Source organism: Macaca mulatta, chromosome 12, assembly GCF_049350105.2.
Source record: "Macaca mulatta isolate MMU2019108-1 chromosome 12, T2T-MMU8v2.0, whole genome shotgun sequence".
Taxonomy (NCBI): domain Eukaryota; kingdom Metazoa; phylum Chordata; class Mammalia; order Primates; family Cercopithecidae; genus Macaca; species Macaca mulatta.
Genome location: NC_133417.1, coordinates 111,150,515 through 111,169,516, shown reverse-complemented (window position 1 = coordinate 111,169,516; position 19,002 = coordinate 111,150,515).

The window sequence follows — 19,002 nt, the reverse complement described above, 5'->3', positions numbered from 1 at the left end:
CATACAGCATTGTGCGTGGACACACAGCATGGCCTCTGCCACCGTCTTCTACAGGGGAAACAAACTCTGCTAGGGAAGATGGTGTAGAAGATGCTGCTGAAGCCCTGCCCTTTTCCCCTTGGCCCACCTCTGAGTTCACGTGCAGCTGCAAAGGCCACTCTTGTGCATGCTCACAGCTGCCTACCACAGATGCCCTCATCTCTCTGCTTCTATACCTGAGGGATCTGTCAGCTAGAGCACAGGGCGGACCAGAGATGCCTAGAATTTAATGCCCCCAGGGGCAGTCCCTAGCCTGTGAGGGTTAGGAATTGGTGGATAGGTATTCCAGCTTCCTTGGCCCTCCTGAGGAAAGTTCTGAGGTGTACTTTACAGTTCTTTAGTGGGGCCAGGCCAGAGTCTCCCATCGTGGCAGCCTCCTCACCAGCTCACCAACTCACCCTTTGTTGTTTGCTTCTCCCTTCTGGATTTCACTTTCCCTTCTCTTTCTCTTGCTCTTCCCAGGATCTTTCCCAATAACCTATTGACTCTCAGGTCCTTGTCTCAGAGTCTGCTTCCAGGAGAATCAAACCAGGAACCGACGCAGAATGCTTAGAAGCAGCTACAAGAGTAACCCCATGGGAGGGTGTATTAGTCTGTTTTCACGCTGCTGAGGAAGACATACCCGGGACTGGGTAATTTATAAAGACAAAGAGGTTTAATGTGAGGATGTCTGTAACTCTTTCTTCAAGAAATGATACTTTCAAGAACAAACCCAACTAAGGCCTTTGTGGAAGCTTTCTCCCACTTCCCCAGCCAGATTTTCATTATTTATTCATTCATTGAGTACTTTTTAAACGCCTATAGCATGCCAGGCACTGTTCAATATACTGGGGATAGAGCAGGGAAAAAAAAAAAAAAGACAAAACCCCTATCCTGATGAGGTTTGCAGTACAGTGTGGGGAATTAGAAATAAGCATCTGTCTCTTCTCTGGTCTTTAAGCACCTCGCAGGCACTGACCACGTCTGTTCATCTGCTTATTTCCAGCATCTAACAGAGTACTCAACACATCTGCTTGATGAATACATTTTGAGCACTGGGAGATGACCACAGAAGAGCTAAGAAGTGATAACAGTTGTATTTAGTGGAGAACAGTATTCACACTTTGCTGTCTAGATAGCCTTGAAATCAGGCTCCATCTTTTATCTTTTATTTTTTCATTTCTTAGAAAAAACTGTTAACCTATTTAGAGTAATTTTATTAAGGAGTCTTTTTTTTTTTTTTTTTTTTTGAGACAGGGTCTTGCCCTATTGCCCACGCTGGAGTGCAGTGGTGCAACCACAGCTCACTGCAGCCTTGACCTCCTGGGCTCAAGAAATCCTCCCACATCAGCCTCCTGAGTAGCTGGGAGCACAGCTATGTGCCACCCTGCCCAGCTAATTTTTTATTTTTTGTAGAGACTGGGTCCCATTGTGTTGCCCAGATGGGTGTCAAACTTCTGGGCTCAAGCAATCCCCTCGCTTTGGCCTCCCAAAGAACTGGGATTACAGGAATGAGGCATTGCACCTTTAAAAGAAAAAAAGAAAAGGCCGGGTGCGGTGGCTCAGGCCTGTAATCCCAGCACTTTGGGAGGTTAAGGCGGGTGGATCACGAGGTCAGGAGATTGAGCCCATCCTGGCTAACACAGTCAAATCCCGTCTCTACCAAAAACGCAAAAAGTTAGATGGGCATGGTGGTGCATGCCTGTAGTTCCAGCTACCTGGGAGGCTGAGGCAGGAGAATCACTTGAACCCAGGAGGCGGTGGTTACAGTGAGCCGAGACCGAGCCATTGTACTCTAGCCTGGGCAACAGCGAGACTCCATCTCAAAAAAAAAAAAAAAAAAAAAAAAAAAAAGAAAGAAAAAAAAAGTATGACATTGCATAACACTGTGAATGTATTTAGTGCTACTGAATTGTACACTTTAAAATGGTTAAGATGATCAATGTTATGTGTATTTTAACTATAAGAGAAAAAAAAGTGAGGCTGCATTTCATTCAACAGAGAGGCACTCACTAAGTACCTGGCACTACTCTGGGTTTGCGGGCCATAAAGATGGATAAGTCCCTATCCTTGGAGGACTTAGACTTAGCAGGAGACAGGCACCTGAGCCACAGAGACAATCAAGAGTTGCTCCCTGTGCCCAAGGAGAACTCTGTTCAGCCCACAGCACCTAGCCACTAGTGACAGCCTCCAGACTTGCTGCATCCTGAGTACCTGGATCATCACAGAGGAACCAATCAGTTTTTATACAGCTAACTTTGGTGTTTTCAAAAATGTCAGGTAAAACACACAACAGAACATTGATAAGAGCAGGATTCCAAGGTATTGGTTCGACAGTAAACAGAGGGGCCCAGCCAAGCATATTCCCATGCTGCAAAGTCACTTGATACTAACACACATCTTGAAGCAATCGAACACTGCCCTGGCAGGCCCTGGCGAATGGCACTTGTGAATATTTAGAAACAGTGCAGCCCTGTTTGGGAATACTGTCAGATTGACTGTAGATTAGGAGAGATGGGGTAGAGACAGTAATGGAATAATCACATGACCCCTGACATGAGGCAAGCGAAAGGCTCTCACCACCCCCACTGCATCTCAGAGACTGCCAGCTGCATCCCACTGCTTCTTAGCAACTCAGATAGCAACGAGAAGCATTGCAGTGGACGTGGAATGTGTGCTGTTCTCCAATAGAGAGGTGGAGACACTGGTGTAGGGGCTGATGTGAGCAGGTCGCCTGAGAGTTTATACCACCAGGGCAAGAAGAAAAAGCCCAGAGGAGATTGTGCCCTGTGGGGACCTGGCTTGCCTGGGAGTGAGGAGCTGAGAGAGGGGGCATTTTTGAAACTACAGAGGGTTCCTTAATAGAAGACAGATGTGTCAGCGTTTTTTGAGTTCTGTACTGGATGTGTCTGTCCCCCCAAATCCAAGAGAGTCTGATAGTGTGCTTCTGGTTGGCTTGATGATGCTGTTTTTCTTTTACAGCAGAGGGAGGCTATTGGTGAAGACTGTTGCAGCATAGTTTTTCCAGTGTGAAATACTGGGGAGGATGCTGAGAGTCGGCCTGGGATGTTTAGTGCGATGCTTGCTTCTGCACCTGTATTCCTTTTGGATGACACTGTGTGACGTGTCACCTCTGAGGATGATTTTTCTCTGGGTACTGATTTTTACAGTTGGAAGAGGGAAGAACTCTCCCTGAGAATGTGTTCAACTAAGGTCAGTTTAATTTCCATCTTTCGAATCGAACTTTCATTCATATAAAAAAAAGGCAGATTTGTTCCTTTGAAGTTTTCTGATCTCTCCTCAGATTAGGCATGTAGGTGGCTTAGGGCAGGTCCCTTATTCTGTCAGGACCTTCCCACATCTGTAAAATGGACCAGCAGAGCCAGTTGATTCCTTGGGCAATTCTGGCCCTAACCTACCTGTCAGTGGTTTGTTCTATATAGATAGTCCCTTCCATCCAATTATATACCCAACTGGTGACTTGTGTCTATAATTACATTAATAAAGCCCCAGAGGCTCAGACAAACACGGAGAACATCAACTGTGGGATCATTTGGAACCAAGAAGATAATGATACGTTGTAGGAATGTGTTTTGTACACACACACTGACTGGAAATTTGTTCAAGTCTAAAGAGGGCTTATGGAACTCTGATTTGCTGCTAATGTTGACAAAGATGAGTAACGCAATAATTCTGAACATTTCTCACTGTGAAACAGATACTTTTGATGATTTTTAGCACTTTTTCTTTCATTATTTTTTTCTCTATATATCTATCACTTCATAAATATCTGTTGAGCATCCCACATATGTCAGGCACTGGCCCAGGCCCTGGCAATGGTGCAGTGAACATGATTGACAAAAATTCTTTTTTTAAAATCATTTTTATTTCTATAGGTTATTGGGGAACAGGTGGTATTTGGTTACATGAGTAGTTCTTTAGTGGTGATTTGTGAGATTTTGGTGCACCCATCTCCCAAGCAGTATACCTGGTACCCAATTTGTGGTCTTTTATCCCTCACCACCTTCCTACCCTTTCCCACTGAGTTCCCAATGTCCATTGTGTCATTCTTACGCCTTTGCATCCTCATAGCTTAGCTCCCACTTTAAGTGAGAACAATGTTTGGTTTTCCATTCTTGAGTTACCTCACTTGGAATAATAGTCTCCAATCCCATCTAAGTTGCTGCAAATTTCATTAATTCATTCCTTTTTTATGACTGAGTAGTATTCCATTGCATATATATACCACAGTTTCTTTATCCACTTGTTGATTGATGAGCATTTGGGTGGGTTGTACATTTTTGCAGTTGTGAATTGTGCTGCTATAAACATGCGTGTGCAAGTATTTTTTTCGTATAATGACTTCTTTTCCTCTGGGTAGATACCCAGGAGTCGGATTGCTGGATCAAATGGTAGATCTACTTTTAGTTCTTTAAGGAATCTCCGCACTGTTTTCCATAGAGGTTGTACTAGTTGATATTCCCACCAGCAGTGTGGAAGTGTCCCTTTTCACTGCATCTGTGCTAACATCTATTATTTTTTGGTTTTTTGATTATGGGCATTCTTGCAGGAGTAAGGCGGCATGGCATTGTGGTTTTGGTTTGCATTTCCCTGATCATTAGTGATGAAGAGCATTTTTTCATATGTTTGTTGGCCATTTGTATATCTCCTTTTGAGAATTGTCAATTCATGGACTGAAAAAAATTCTTGACTTCATGGTGCTTCTATCAAAGTGAGGAGATAGTTGTAAAATAAATGAGGCCACTTTAACTATTCATAACTGCTATAATGAAAACAAAACAGGAATGAAATGGAACCAAATGAAAAGGAAAGACTGGGGTGAGGGAGGTAAACAATGAACAAGGGGATCAGAAAAGGCATCTCTGAGGAGGTGACATTTGATCTGAATCTTAAATGGGGAAAATATGTTTTTCTGGTTCCTTGTCTATTATTCTCTCTCTCTTAATCTCTCTGTTGCCTAGGCTGGAGTGCAGTGGTACAATCTCAACTCACTGCAACCTCTGCCTCAGGTGTTCAAGTGATTCTCCTGCCTCAGCCTCCTGAGTAGCTGGGATTACAGGCATGCGCCACCACACCCGGCTAATTTTTGTATTTTTAGTAGAGACAGGGTTTCACCATGTTGGCCAGGCTGGTCTTGAATTCCTGACCTCAGGTGATCTACCTGCCTCGGTCTCCCAAAGTGCTGGGATTACAGGCATGAACCACCACGCCCGGCCTTATTATTCTTTCTTGGCCTGTGTTGAGTAGGATCAGTGCAGATGTCCAATTATCAACAACAATTTATAGGGGATTCATTATGTGCTAGGTTCTCTTTTCTGGGATACAACTGAGAAAAAAAAAAGCAGACAAAATCCCTGTTCAGAAGGAGCTTATGTTGCTGATATTCAAAGGCAATGCACCTGTAGAAATGTTTCCACGTAAGTTTCTCATAGCACCTTGCGGTTAAGGTAGATAGGGAGGGTGAACCACTTGAGCTCTGGGATCCCCTCTGCCACTCACCAGCTGTGGGGCTTGAAGGTTAATTGAGAAATGCCTCTGGGGCTCAATTTTCTCATCTGAAATTGGGGGTGTTGGATTTAGATACTATCCAAGACTCCGCTCACTTTAAACACTTTGAGATGTAGTTTGGGGTGGGGAGGACGTTTTTAGATGACTTACGGTTTACTGAAGTTTCTCATTCTTGATCATGGGAACTTTCAGAACCGACTTTGTTTTGTGTTCCCATAAAGTAACCATTTCTCAGCCACTGCTGACCCTGTGCCATTCTGCTTAGGTAACTCGTGTGCTCTTTTATGGTAGGAGCAAGCCAATGTTTCCCCCAACCTGTCTATCAGGATGCCTGTTACTGCATAAAAAGGCCAGCCACAGGCATTCAGACGGTTGAGATGTGTGGAGACAAGTCTCCCCAAACAGAAGCCGCACGTTTAATGAGTGGAGTTAAAAATGCAAATGATGGGCATGATTGCAGGGTAATTACACGATTAGAGCAGCTCCATCAGACTGGGGCTCCAGTGGCCTCTTTGTGCTTCTGTGTCCTGTTTAAGTCTAGGCAACTAACCCAAGGCCTCCTCTTGCCTTGGGCTTGCCATGTGGGGGGACCCAATCACCACTCACCTCCTTTCCAGCGGGCCACGGGGACTAATGAGGGAGCCTTTGAGGTTCACTGATGAAAAATGCTGTAAAAGTACAAAGTCCTATTCCGCTATTACGAAATCACATTTCGGCATCTGTTACCTACCAACGCCGGAATGAAACTCGGCAGCCTCTCAGCCCATTTGTCAAGTGCCAGCAGCTCCCCTCCCAGCACAGGTGAAACAATAATAAATAGAAATTGAATGTGTATCCCAGGTATTTTCATGAAGTCGATAAAACACAGTTGCGCTGGCCCCTTTGGCTTTTGCCAACTCTGGTGCAGAAACAGAAACCCTCCAGGGGATATTCACTGACTGGGGTGGGTGTGTGTGCAAGGTGCAAGCTCGTAGCCCAAGCTCGCTATTTCCTTTGGAGTAAAGAGCTTGGTGGATGCGCTTGGGTTACCATGGCAACCAAGGGACAATGCTCTTGGGCGTGCAGACCCCATGTTTGCAGCATTATGCTTTGGAAGGGGGATTTAGAGATGCAGAACAAAACATAATAAAGAAGCATCAAACCTAATAAGACTTGGGACTGAAAGAAAGCCAGGGACTTCTGTTTAGACACCACAGCGTTCTCGCGTTGTGGGTCTGGGAACTGATCCAAGACTGAAGCTTGTTCATTATACCTCCCAGGCCGCAGGCATTCAGAAGGGCTCTCTGCATTGAAATTGCAACTTTTTCTCACCTGGCTGTAAAGAGAACCCACTGAGTTTAGAACAGTATGCGAAGGAAGAGATTTTCTCATTTAAACAACATCCTTTTGTACCTGGTTGATAAGATACAAGGAAAGGAAAAAACCCAGCTTGAATATTGAGCAAGTTGCCAAAATTGGGCCCGGAACAACCCCATGGTGTCTTTATTGGGTAACATGAATATCATTCTTGGATATAGCCTCATTAATCAAAGTCTCAAATGCACTAAGAGTCTGATGGAAAGGATGTAGCAAAAGGTGACTTTCATCATTCACATAATTTTTAAAAGTACCGGGTTCTCTTCCCTCATCTGAGGCCTCTGGTTATGGGCAACTGGCACCTGCTTTCTGGGTGTATGCTGTTCACCCCTACCAGTTCCCTTTTGTTATCTGGGGTGGCCACACATTGCCTTGTTGTTGGGAAGAAAAAGGTAACACAACACACAACTAAGAAAGGAATTCAGCTGAAGATTACGTTAATTAAGGAAGCACATGGTGTAGAGAAAAGAGGATGGTAGTCAATAAACTTGATTTTGGCCAGATGCACTATCTGTAATCCCAGCATTTAGGGAGGCTGAGGCAGGAGGATCACTGGAGCCCAGAAGTTCGAGACCAGTCTGGGCAACATAGTGAGACCCTGTCTCTAGAAAACATTAAAGAATTAGCCAGGCTCACTGACATGAGCCTATAGTCCCAGCTATTTGGAGGCTGAGGAGGGAGGATTGCTTGAGTCCGGGAGGTTGAGGCTACAGTGAGCCAAGACTGCACCACTGCACTCCAGCCTGGGTGACAGAATGAGGCCTCGTCTCAAAAGCAAACCAGCAAAAGACACCTGATGTCGAGTCCCCTGTGGTCATTGACCTGGTGTGTGACCTTTGGCCAAGTCATGGAAATTCAGAGCCTTGATTTTGCTCCTCAAGTGAGGCTGGGAGGCGCCACTGCAAGCTCTGTGAGGGTGAGGATGGTTTCCTACACACCTTTGCATCTCACACTGCTTACAGTCCCCACAACATAAGTGTTTCTTGAATAGGTGAATTCCCAGGAGTCTATGCAGTTCTATCAGACTGTCGGCCCAGAGTTGCCAGTGGAAGTCATTTCACACTGTCTTGTTGTGGAGGTCAACGAATGGCATTCCCATGGACCTCCACCATCTGAAGCCGCTTCAGAGGCCAGAGGCTCCTCAGGGCAGATGCAAATGGGACAACTTAAGTTTGACCTTAAAACCCATATTTAAATATTGAATTCCATCTTGGAAATGCCACCTTCTACCAATGTGAAAAATTACTGATGTTGCTCAGGCAAGGGAGTAATCAGTGTTGTAGAACTGCATCTTCTTTATTTAATTGTTTTAAAATTTTAGTTTCAGAGGGTACATGTGCAGGTTTGTGACATGGGTATGTTGTGTGATGCTGAGGTTTGGGCTTCTAATGATCCCACTGCCCAAGTAGCAAACATAGTACCTGATAGGTAGTTTTTCAACCCCTGTCCTCCTACCTCCCTCCACACTTTTGGAATCCCCACTGTCTATCACTGCCATCTTTATGTCCCTGAGTTCCTGATGTTTAACTCCCACGTATAAGTGAGAATACACAGTATTTATTTTCCTGTGTCTACATTAATTCACTTAGAATAGTGGCTTTCAGCTGCATCCATGTTGCTGCAAAGGACATGATTTCATTCCTTTTTATGGCCATGTAGTATTCCATGGTGTATATATACCACAGTTTCTTTATCCAATCCACGTTGATGGGCATCTAGGCTGATTCCTTGTCTTTGCTGTTGTGACTAGTGCTGCAATGAACATATAAGTGCAAGTGTCTTTTTTATAGAACAGTTGATTTTCCTTTGGGTATATACCCAGTAATGAGATTACTGGGTCAAATGGTAGTTTTATTTTTAGTTCTTTGAGAAATAATCAAACTGCTTTCCACGGGGGCTGAACAAATTTGCATTCCCACCATGAGTGTCTGAGGTATAAGCATAGAATTACATTTTCAACTTTTCTAACGGCAGTCTCCCAGTTTTTTTTTTAACGCGAGGGCTTCCTCATCATAGTTCTACCTGAAGTATTTGCTCACAGAGAAAATGGATAAAGGCCGGGCGTGGTGGCTCACACCTGTAATCCCAGCACTTTGAGAGGCCAAGATGGGAGGACTGCTTGAGGCCAGGAGTTCAAGACCAGCCTGGTCAACATAGTGAGACCTTGTCTCATATTAAAAAAAAAAAATGGATAAAGTGGTAGGTTGTGTTATTATTCATGATTATTTTCTTTCTTCCTTTCTCTCTTTTCTTTCTTTCTTCCTTCCTTCCTTTTCTTGAGACAGGGTCTCACTTTGTTGCCCAGGTTGGAGTGCAGTGGCATGATCATAGCTCACTGTAGCCTCCACTTTCCTGGCTCAAGCAATCCTCCCACCCCAGCCTCCTTAGTAGCTAGGACTACAAGTGCACACCACCACGCCCAGCTAATTAAAAAATACATATATTTTCTGTAGGTACAGCGTCTCACTATGTTCCCCAGGTTGGTCTTGAACTCCTGGGCTCAAGTGATCTGCCCACCTTGGCCTCCCAAAGTGCTGGGATTACATGTGTGAGCCCAGTCACGATTATTTGTTATCAAAATAAATACGTCCCTGCCCTTCCGGTGCCTCCAGTAGGTGAAGCGGCCATGCACCCCCACTTATCAGGCCATGAGATTAGATGTGACTGTGTGGCTTAGCTAGGTTTCATGCAACATGTCACAGTCAGAGGCTGCTCCTTCAGCCTGAGTCCCTGAATGAGAAGACACATGGAGCAGAGCAGAGCCTGCTTGAGCTAACCTGCAGCCAGTATGGAATCAGGTGAGTAATAAATGCTGGGTGCTAGAAGCCACTGGAATTGTGTAGTTGCCTGTTACTGCAGTAACCAAGCAACAATAAGAAGCAGCAATACAATGAATTGTATCTTAATCATCATAACAACATCTATAGATGTTTGAAAAATGTTGGTACATAGCAGTTGGATTGATGCATGAAGGGGTGATTGGGCAAGACATGCTTTTTTCTTTTTTTTCTTTTTTTTTTTTTTTTAAGTTTGTGGGCCATACTTAATGTCCAGTCTGAATTAGCAGCTTCCTTGACATAACTTGGCAGTATCCAAGGGTTTCTCGCCCTGTAGTTTGAGAATCTCTATCCTAGAACAATTATTCTCCTGCAGATTTGTGGCAATTCAAAAAGAGAATGAATTTTGAGACAGGGAGCGCGGGTTTGGGTCCTGGCTTTCACATCTTTCGCGTGTGAATTTGGGCATGGTCTTTGGCCCATGATCTCTCAGCCCATGTGCCCACTAAAAATGGCTATGACTCTTGCACACAGGGCCGGTTAAAGCCTAAATGACATGAGCCATGGGGATCTTCTTTCTAATGGTTGTACATGTTATTCTTAGAGTAGCTAACCCAAGGATGGAAGAGTCTTTGAAACCACCATTTCTCTCACACCCCATCTCCCTTAACCTCCAAACCATCAGCAGACTGACCCCACTCAGCTTTGAGTTTCAAGGGTGGCACTGAGAAAGCACCAAGTCCCTATTAATGGGGTGGAGGCACTGGCAGCTCTGGCTGGGGCAGGACAGACCTTTCATTTCAGATAAAAGTTGATTCAGACTCTGATATCCCAAGAAAATGCCCAACCTCGAATTACCTTCCACAGAAGGCCCCACCAGGTGGACTAGTGGTGGCTTTCTCCTTTCCTGCCCCCCGACAGTGTCTCTAATGGTTCCCCATTCCTTAGACTTGGGTATCTCAGTCCTGGCTGCAAAGGAACTTATGGTAACTGAGTTAATTAGGACCAAGGGGAGCACCACGCTAGGCTGCTTCAGTCACAGCCTCTGCACCATCCCCAGGGTGGGATGAAGCATATCCTACCACCTTGGCACCTGCCAGCAAACCTGTGCCCAGGGGAGAAGCTGGAGCGGGGGTTCAGGGTCCCCGTTGTGACATTAGCCCTCTGGGGTCACAAGGTGGATCCCGGAGGGCTCAGACTTGGGGAGAAAGTTCTGCCATGTAGAAGTAAATTTAATTAGGTTAGGAGGATGAGGGGTGTGTGTGTTTGTTTGCGGGTGGAGTATCTTTAAAATGGCAAGAGAGAGGCTGATGCTGTGTCAGCTTTGGCCACGCTGTATTTTGGGAGCCTCTACCTGGCATTCTGAGGCTTCTTCCCTCCTTCGTCCCCACAGCTCACTCCCAGGCCCTGCATGCCTTCCCGCAGCCCTGTTTTTCCCACGTTCTGCCTGGACGGCCTCATCTGTGGAATGGGGGTGGAACCGTGTGGAGGCTGAGCAAGCGCTGACCACCTGCCAGCACTGTGCTGAGCTCCCAGTGTACACGGATTGAACCAGAAATGGCTGGGGATCACCCACTTTACGCCCACAAAACCACCAACTTCATATGGCACAGCCTGATTACCACATTTAATTTCTCAGCAATCTTGAGAGTATAAGGATTACACCTCCACTTTTCAGATGAGGAGAATGAGAAGTCATCACTCCAAAACAAACATTAGTGAACAACAGAGTGAGAATTTAAGTTCAGAGCCCAGCCTCCAAGCCCAGTTCAAAACTATTACACGACACGGATAAACCCTTTTATACTAACCTGTAAACAATCAATAACAGCTTCACAAGATAACTTCTGTGTGGGACAAGGCTGATTCTTTAGGGCACGGCTCAAATGCTGGCACTGGTAGATCCTGGATGCAAGGAGTCCTTTGTTCCTTCAGCTGAACTTCCCAAGATGTTTCTGATTTGCTTTGAGAGACTCTGCCTGGCTCACCTGCCTAAGACATGGGTAGGAGTGGCAGGCAGGTGGGCTAGGGCACAACTCTGTTTCTTGAAAAAAATGGACTATTCTTCTGATTAAAGAAGTAAACCCTATTCAGTGTAGAAAATGAAAACAAATATAAAATACATAAATAAAAATGACCAGCCATCCTTAGCTAGAGGTAAGGATTGTCACAACGTTTCATGGTTGTACTTTTCACATATCTTGTGCCTCTCTCTCTGTCCTCTCTACGTGCATATATACATTTTGGAAGGGGGATCTAGTGTACATATAATTTTCCTTATTTATTAAATCTCCATTTTATTCTAAAGGATTCAGCATGGATTACAAGGGCACATAAAAAATGATAGAACAAACTAAAAGTGGGGTTAAGAAAGGCAAATCTACACCATAATGACATGTTCAGATTTGTATTTGTAATATTTAACATGACATTGAGCATACGTGCCCATTTGCCATTAAACAGACTGTTGCATTATTTTTTAAATGTATTAGTTTTTTTTTTTTTTAATGGAAGGAAAGCATACGACCGCAGAGCAGTGCACAGGTTGAAAGTCAGTGACTGGATGCGGTATCTTATTTTTTATTTTTATTTTTATTTTTATTTTGAGACAGGGTCTCACTCTGTCCCCAGGCTGGAGTGCTGTGGCATAATCTCGGCTCACTGCAGCCTCCATCTCCTGGGCTCAAGCGATCCTCCCTTCTCAGCCTTCCAAGTCGCTAGGACTATTGGTGTGTGCCACCACACCTGGCGCTATATATATATTTGTATTATTTGTAGAGACGGGATTTCTCTATGGTACCTAGCCTGCCACATCATTCTTAATGTCTCCACGGCATTCCACCGATGGGAGTAGCGCTCTGTATCTGACCAGGCCCCTCCTATTGGCTCTTAGGCCGCTTCCAAAATGACAGATTTACAAACAAAACTGCAAACAACACCTTTGTAAAGAAATCTTTGAGCACCCTCCATTTCCTGAAGGACTGTTTCTAGAAGTACTTCCATCAATACCAGAGCCATGGAGGAACCCTATGTGTGAATCTCCCACTGTCCTGGGAGGGCACAGCATTTTCTGGGCGGATCCAGGGGCTGCCCAGCTCCTCTCTACGTCAGTATGGACCTTGTGCATCCTAGGCCAATCACGTCGCCTTCCAGACTGTCCCCACGTATGTTCCCATGACTCTGCCAGCTCCCTGCCCTTACGCCTCTCAGGGGTGCACGGTTGGGTTGCTACAGGAGCTACTCCCTGTTGGGACGAGGCCCCCAAAGTTGGGCATCTTAAAGGGAAACAGAGTCAGATACTTGCCGGAGGTGAATGATGTGGGTGAGGGAAATCGCTAGACTCGGCTTATTTCTGTTTGCTCCTTACCAAGTTTTCTGCAAAGAAACTGCTTGTGATGCTGCCTGTGTGGCTTTCTTATTTGCTGAAAAACAACGTGTGTCCGGGGTAGTGAAAAGGCAACGGACCTCCAGCGCCAACAACCAGGCAGCCCACACGAGGGCGCTGTTTCCCCGCAACGAAAGACTAGGTGGGCTCCTGCTTTCTTGGTGGAGAAGGGCGCCAGGAGGCAGAGCGGGAAAACCGGCAGAGAGTGTGGGAGGAAGGAGGAGACGTTTGCCTTCCCCGTCATTCTCCTTCCTTTCAGAGCCTGTCATTTCCCTCAGGGACTCCCTCACCACCTCTTCCTTACAGCCCCTAACTGCTTTTCCTTGGGTATCTCTTGGATGCCACAGTCAGCCCTGGGCCCATCCATGGCTCCATCTCCTGTCCTAGGGTTGTCCCACAGGCACCCTCTTTTCCAAAGCATTTTCCCCCTCTTGTCCTGCACTGGCTATAATTTTTTTTTAAGTGACATATACTTGTGTATTTAATAAAGTTTTTGGTACACTTAAAAATGTTAAAGCCGAAAAATTAATCCTTTTGTATTTATTAATTTTCTTCTGTAAGATAGAAACCCACAAAAGCAAGATTATTTAAGATTTTTTTCCCCCTTACATGAGGCCCCTGGTTGCTTATTATTTATATATGTATTTTCTGTGGATCAGTGGACCCGAGGAGACAAATGATCAGACCTGTAACAAATATAACCTAATAGTCATTAGGTTCTTGGTCTTCAATTCCTTTATATTCAGAGCTGTAAACAAGTCTGCATCCGGAAGTAGAAATAAGGCAGCTAAAGAATTCATGAATAATAGTCACAATGTATTGAGTTTTCAACAATAGTGACAATGTATTGACCCACGTCCCCCACTACCAGTGAGGGAGCTGAGGCCGGAGAGTGTGAAGAACGAGGCCAAGGTGACCCAGATGAGGATGGTTGCTAGGATTTGATGCCCGCTCTTAGTGGCTTCAAACCTTGGGCCAATTCTGTAACAGTCCACGAGACCATTCAAGTGGACCTGGGCAGTGAGTCCGGCTTTAGGGTCACTCCTGTGGAACACTAAGGTTCAAGAGGTTCCTCATCCAACTGAAAGTGGGGCTTCAGTACCTTTCTGAGACCAAAGGGCAGGGGGAATCCAGACTCAGGAAGCCGGGCAAGCCGACCCCATGCCTCTATTGGAGCTAAGGGAGAGCAGTGCCGTGCACAGCGCACTTTGGTTTAATTGTAAGGCGCCATTCTCGCCCTCACGTGACCAATGGCTGGGTACTCATTTTTCTTTACCTAGCAATAAGGAAGAGCAAAATCAACCCACACGACCTAGAGCTGTGGTCCCCAACCTTTTTGGCACCAGGGACCGGTTTTGCGGAAGACAGTTTTCCATGGGTCCAGGGTGGGGGGATGGTTTTAGGATGATTCAACCCCATTACATTTATTGTGCACTTTATTTCTATTATTATTACATTGTAGTATATAATGAAATAATTATATAACTCACCATAATATAGAATCAGTGGGAGCCCTGAGTTTGTTTTCCTGCAACTAGGCAATCCCATCTGGGGGTGATGGGAGACAGTGACGGACCATCAGGCATTAGATTCTCATAAGGAACATGCAACCTAGGTTCCTTGGGTGCACAGTCCACAATAGGGTTCATGCTCCTATGAGAATCCAATGCTGCCGCTGATCTGACAGGAGGCGGAGCTGAGGCAGTAATGGGAGCCATGGGAAGCAGCTGTAAAAACAGATGAAGCTTTACTCATTCACCTGCTGCTTACCTCCTGCTGTGCTGCCTGGTTCCTAACAGGCCATGGAGCAGTACTGGTCCATGTACTGGTCCATGGCCTGGGGCTTGGGGGCCCCTGACCTACAGAGTTGTGTTAGGAGTTAGGAGCCAGGCACGGTGGCTTGTGCTGTAATCCTAGCACTTTGGGAGGCTGAGGCGAGTGAATTGCTTGAGCCCAGGAGTTCAAGACTGGGCAACATGGCGAAACCCTGTCTCTACCAAAAATACAAAAATTAGCTGGGCGTGGTGGTGCACGCCTGTAGTCCCAGCTACTTAGGAGGCTGAAGTGGTAGGATTGCTTGAGCCCGGGACGTTGAGGCTGCAGTGAGCTGTGATTGTGCCAGTGCAGTCCAGCCTGGATGGCACAACCAGACTCTGTCTCGGGGGCGGGGAGGGGGGGAAGGAAAAAAGGAGTTATGAGGCTGAAGCTATGAACCCCTAAATAAAGAGCCCATTCCCAAGGTACAGCCAGGCAAAGTATTATTAGTCATTTATACCACAGTGTGCAAATAGAAATATGTCCTTCCCCATCTCTGGTTCAGAATTTTGAATTTTAAGCTTTATCTCATTGAAATGAAGGTCCCTATTTTCAGTGAAAAGGATTTCAGGCAGCCTGGGGGGTCAAGGGAGATCTTTGTGGAGCACTTGAAATGATGCCATGAGGTAGCTGTGGCTGTCACCTCACCCTTCTCTTAAAAAAGTAGTAACCTAGTCACAGTGGTAATTCATATCTGTCTTAGAAAATCTGGGAAATACAGAAAAGCACAAAGAGGAAATCAATTATAACTCTTCTCAGCTTAACACCTTTCATTTATTTCTCCAAAACAAAGAGTACAGCAAAAAAGCATCAAGCTAAAGGCTATTAACATAACAAAAAGGCCTCCAGTCTCTTCCCTGTAGAACTTTGAAGATTGTGCTGGCCTCAGAGCACACTGAGCCGAATCCCACTTTCATAGCACTCAAGCCTGCCCCTTGAAACAAGTCACTTTGGCCCCCCTCAGTGACATTTTTGGAGGTTACAAAAATTATTCCCTTACTGGCAAACGCTAGGTGGGAAGAGAGAAGTGGATGCACAAATATAGAAATGTATTTGTTTCTACCACTACATTCCACAGTTTTTTTTTGGATATATTCCGTTTGTTTCCAAAAATAATGTTTTCTTGCTTTGCTGTACTTGTTAAAGAACAAATCACATTTGGAAAAAAAGATCTCTTTATAGGCATTTTCAGGAGTGGTCGCAAAAATATTCCCTGAAATTGATCTTCACAAGGAGAAGACCTTACTCCATGAACAGTCTAGAAACCATGGAGCAGAGAAGCAAGCAGGGGGTGTGATCTCCGTCCTGTGCAGGGCCTGTGCAGGGCCGACCCCCAGGAATCGGGCCGGCCACAGGTGCTGAAGGAGGACTTCCTCTTCTCTTCATTATTCCTAGAAGTTGCAAAAAACAACATATGTTCTTTCAAGGCACTGTTTCAAAACCTGTAAATCCAATAATTAAAGGATGATTGGGGCTATTATTCCCGCTGCCTGGGATGGCTGCTTATAATATTTTAGCGTCTCTATGGCATTTTTCTTATTGAATGTTAGAAATTTCCCTGTGTTCTGAAGCCAGCTTCTTAAATTTTAAAATACGTTGTAAAAATTTTCATGAGTCCTTCACTCCTTACAATGTCATTGTCAATGGCTTCCAAGTACTTCTTTTTTTTTTTTTTTTGGAGACAGAGTCTTGCTCTGTCACCCAAGCTAGAGTGCAGTGGTGGGATCTTGGCTCATTGTAACCTCTGCCTCCTGGGTTCAAGCAATTCTCTTGTCTCAGCCTCCTAAGTAGCTGGGATTACAGGCAAGTGCCACCACACCCAGCTAATTTTTGTATTTTTCGTAAAGACAGGATTTCGCCATGTTGGCCTGGCAGGTCTCGAACTCCTGTCCTCAAGCGATCTGCCCACCTCAGCTTCCCAAAGTGCTGGGATTACATGTGTGAGCCACTGTGCCCGGCCTGGCTTCTGAGTATTCTATCATCATTTCTTTAGTTCTCTTTGTTGGGTATTTGGGTCTGTCTCCTCCACCCGCCTCAACTTTTGCCAATCATTCACAATGCTGTAGTGAACGTATTTGGGTATCTGTCTTGGCACACATCCATGATTCTTTCCTTAGATACACTCTTGGAAGTAAAATTTCTGGGTCAAGGGGTGTGTATACTTTTAAGACTATTGATGTGAGTTGCTGTAATTGGCTTCAGAAAGTTTGTGTCAGTTTGTACTACTATTATCATTGCATGAAAGGGCCTTTTCCCCCCATATTCTCACCAATACTAGGTATTAGATGTTTATCAATGTTGGTCAGTGGCAGTTAGGTAAAAAATAGTATTGGTTCAATTTTGAATTCTGGATTACAACATTGCTTCTGTTTCTTAAGTAATCTCTACCACCTTTAACCCCTGGGGGGCACCATCCTCATTACTAAGGTTTATTAAACATGTACTTTGTGCCAAGCACTTTGCATATATTGCCTCAATTATTTCTCATAGGAATCTTTATGTAAATTACCCTCAGTTAAAGATGGAGTAAAACACAAAGCTGAGAGTTGAACCCACACTTGTCTAATACCAAAGTCTTGACTCAAAGTTTTAAAAAATTTGTTTCAATCTTCAACCAATATCTTTGGAAGTTTTATTATTAACCAATCTTCCCTCCCTCCCTCCCTCCCTTCCTTTCTTCCCTTTCTTCCATTTCTTTCCTTCCCTTTCTTTCCTAGATAAAGTCTCAATCTGTCACCCAGACTGGAGTGAGCAGTGGCATGATCTCAGCTCACTGCCGCCTTGATCTTCCTAGCTTCAGTGGCCCTCCGTCTCAGGCATACCACTACACCCTGATTTATTTTTGTGTTTTTATTTTTTATTTTTTATTTTTCTGTGGTGACAGGGTGTTGCCATGTTGCCAGGCTGGTCTCGAACTCCTGGCCCCATCCCCAGATTTAGATAAGTTAGGAGTGTTCCTGCTGTAGTCAATGATTTTATACTTTGGGGGTTTTCATATAATTTGGGGTGTGAGTTTTTTTCATGGTTGAGGCTCGTCCCGTATTTTACATCTCTCCCTCTCCCTATCATAGGGCTCAGGATGTTGGGTTGTGATTTTGCATTTGCACATTTGTTTCCTCCACTGGACTACAAGCTTAGTGACACTAGGAAGCCCCTTGTTATCCCTATGTCCCCAGCACCCAGAGGAGAGCTACCAGGTGGCTGCGTCACCCCGGGTGTCTCATTTGCATTTCAAGAAGGAAACAGAAGAAAGAAGAAAACTTGAAGAACCAATCACATTTGTCAGCAAAGTCCACTCCCGTTTATCAGGAAAAAAAACAGTATGAGTTCTAGAAATCCCCTCAGAAATCCTTACATCTCATTGTCCAGGACACAGTGACTTAGCCACCCCTGGAGTCAAGAAATCCATGCAAGGAAGGGGCAGATTTTGTTTTCGTTTTTGTTTTGAGACAGGGTCTTGCTCTGTTGCCCAGGCAGGAGTGCAGTGGCGAGATCACGGCTCACTGCAGCCTTGGCCTTCCTGGCTCAAGCGATCTTCCCGCCTCAGCCTCCTGAGTAGCTGGGACTACAGTCAGGTGTCACCATGCCCTGCTAATTTAAAAAAATTTTTTGTAGAGGCAGGTTCTGACTATGTTGCCCAGTTGTTCTCACACTCCTGAGCTCAGGGGATCCTCCCACCTCAGCCTCCCGAAGTGCTGGGATTATAGGCGTGAGCCACCTTTCCCAGCCTTCTTAACTTTTTGAAGATAGGTATCAACCTAATTTTTCTGGGGAGAAAATAGAGAGGCTCATTAATTTTCCCAAAGGCACAAAGCCATAAGTGGGAGGCTTGTATTTTGAGTCCAATCCTCAGTCACTCCAAACCCCTCTCTCCTTGCATTACACCACACAAAATGCCCTTCCAGCGGAGAGCAAGAGGCATCATCTCGGGGCACAGAGCAGATACCATTGCAGGATGGAAGGTGGGTTGAGAAGCCACAGAGCTTTCAAAGCTTTTAGAACGCAGTGGCTGCCAGATGGGTAGGAACAGAAAAAAGGATTTGAAAATGTTCAAAGGCAAAGAGAAAAAGAGAAATGGCAAGCGAAAGAGGAAAACAAAGCCTGGTCTGCGCTGCTCTCCAG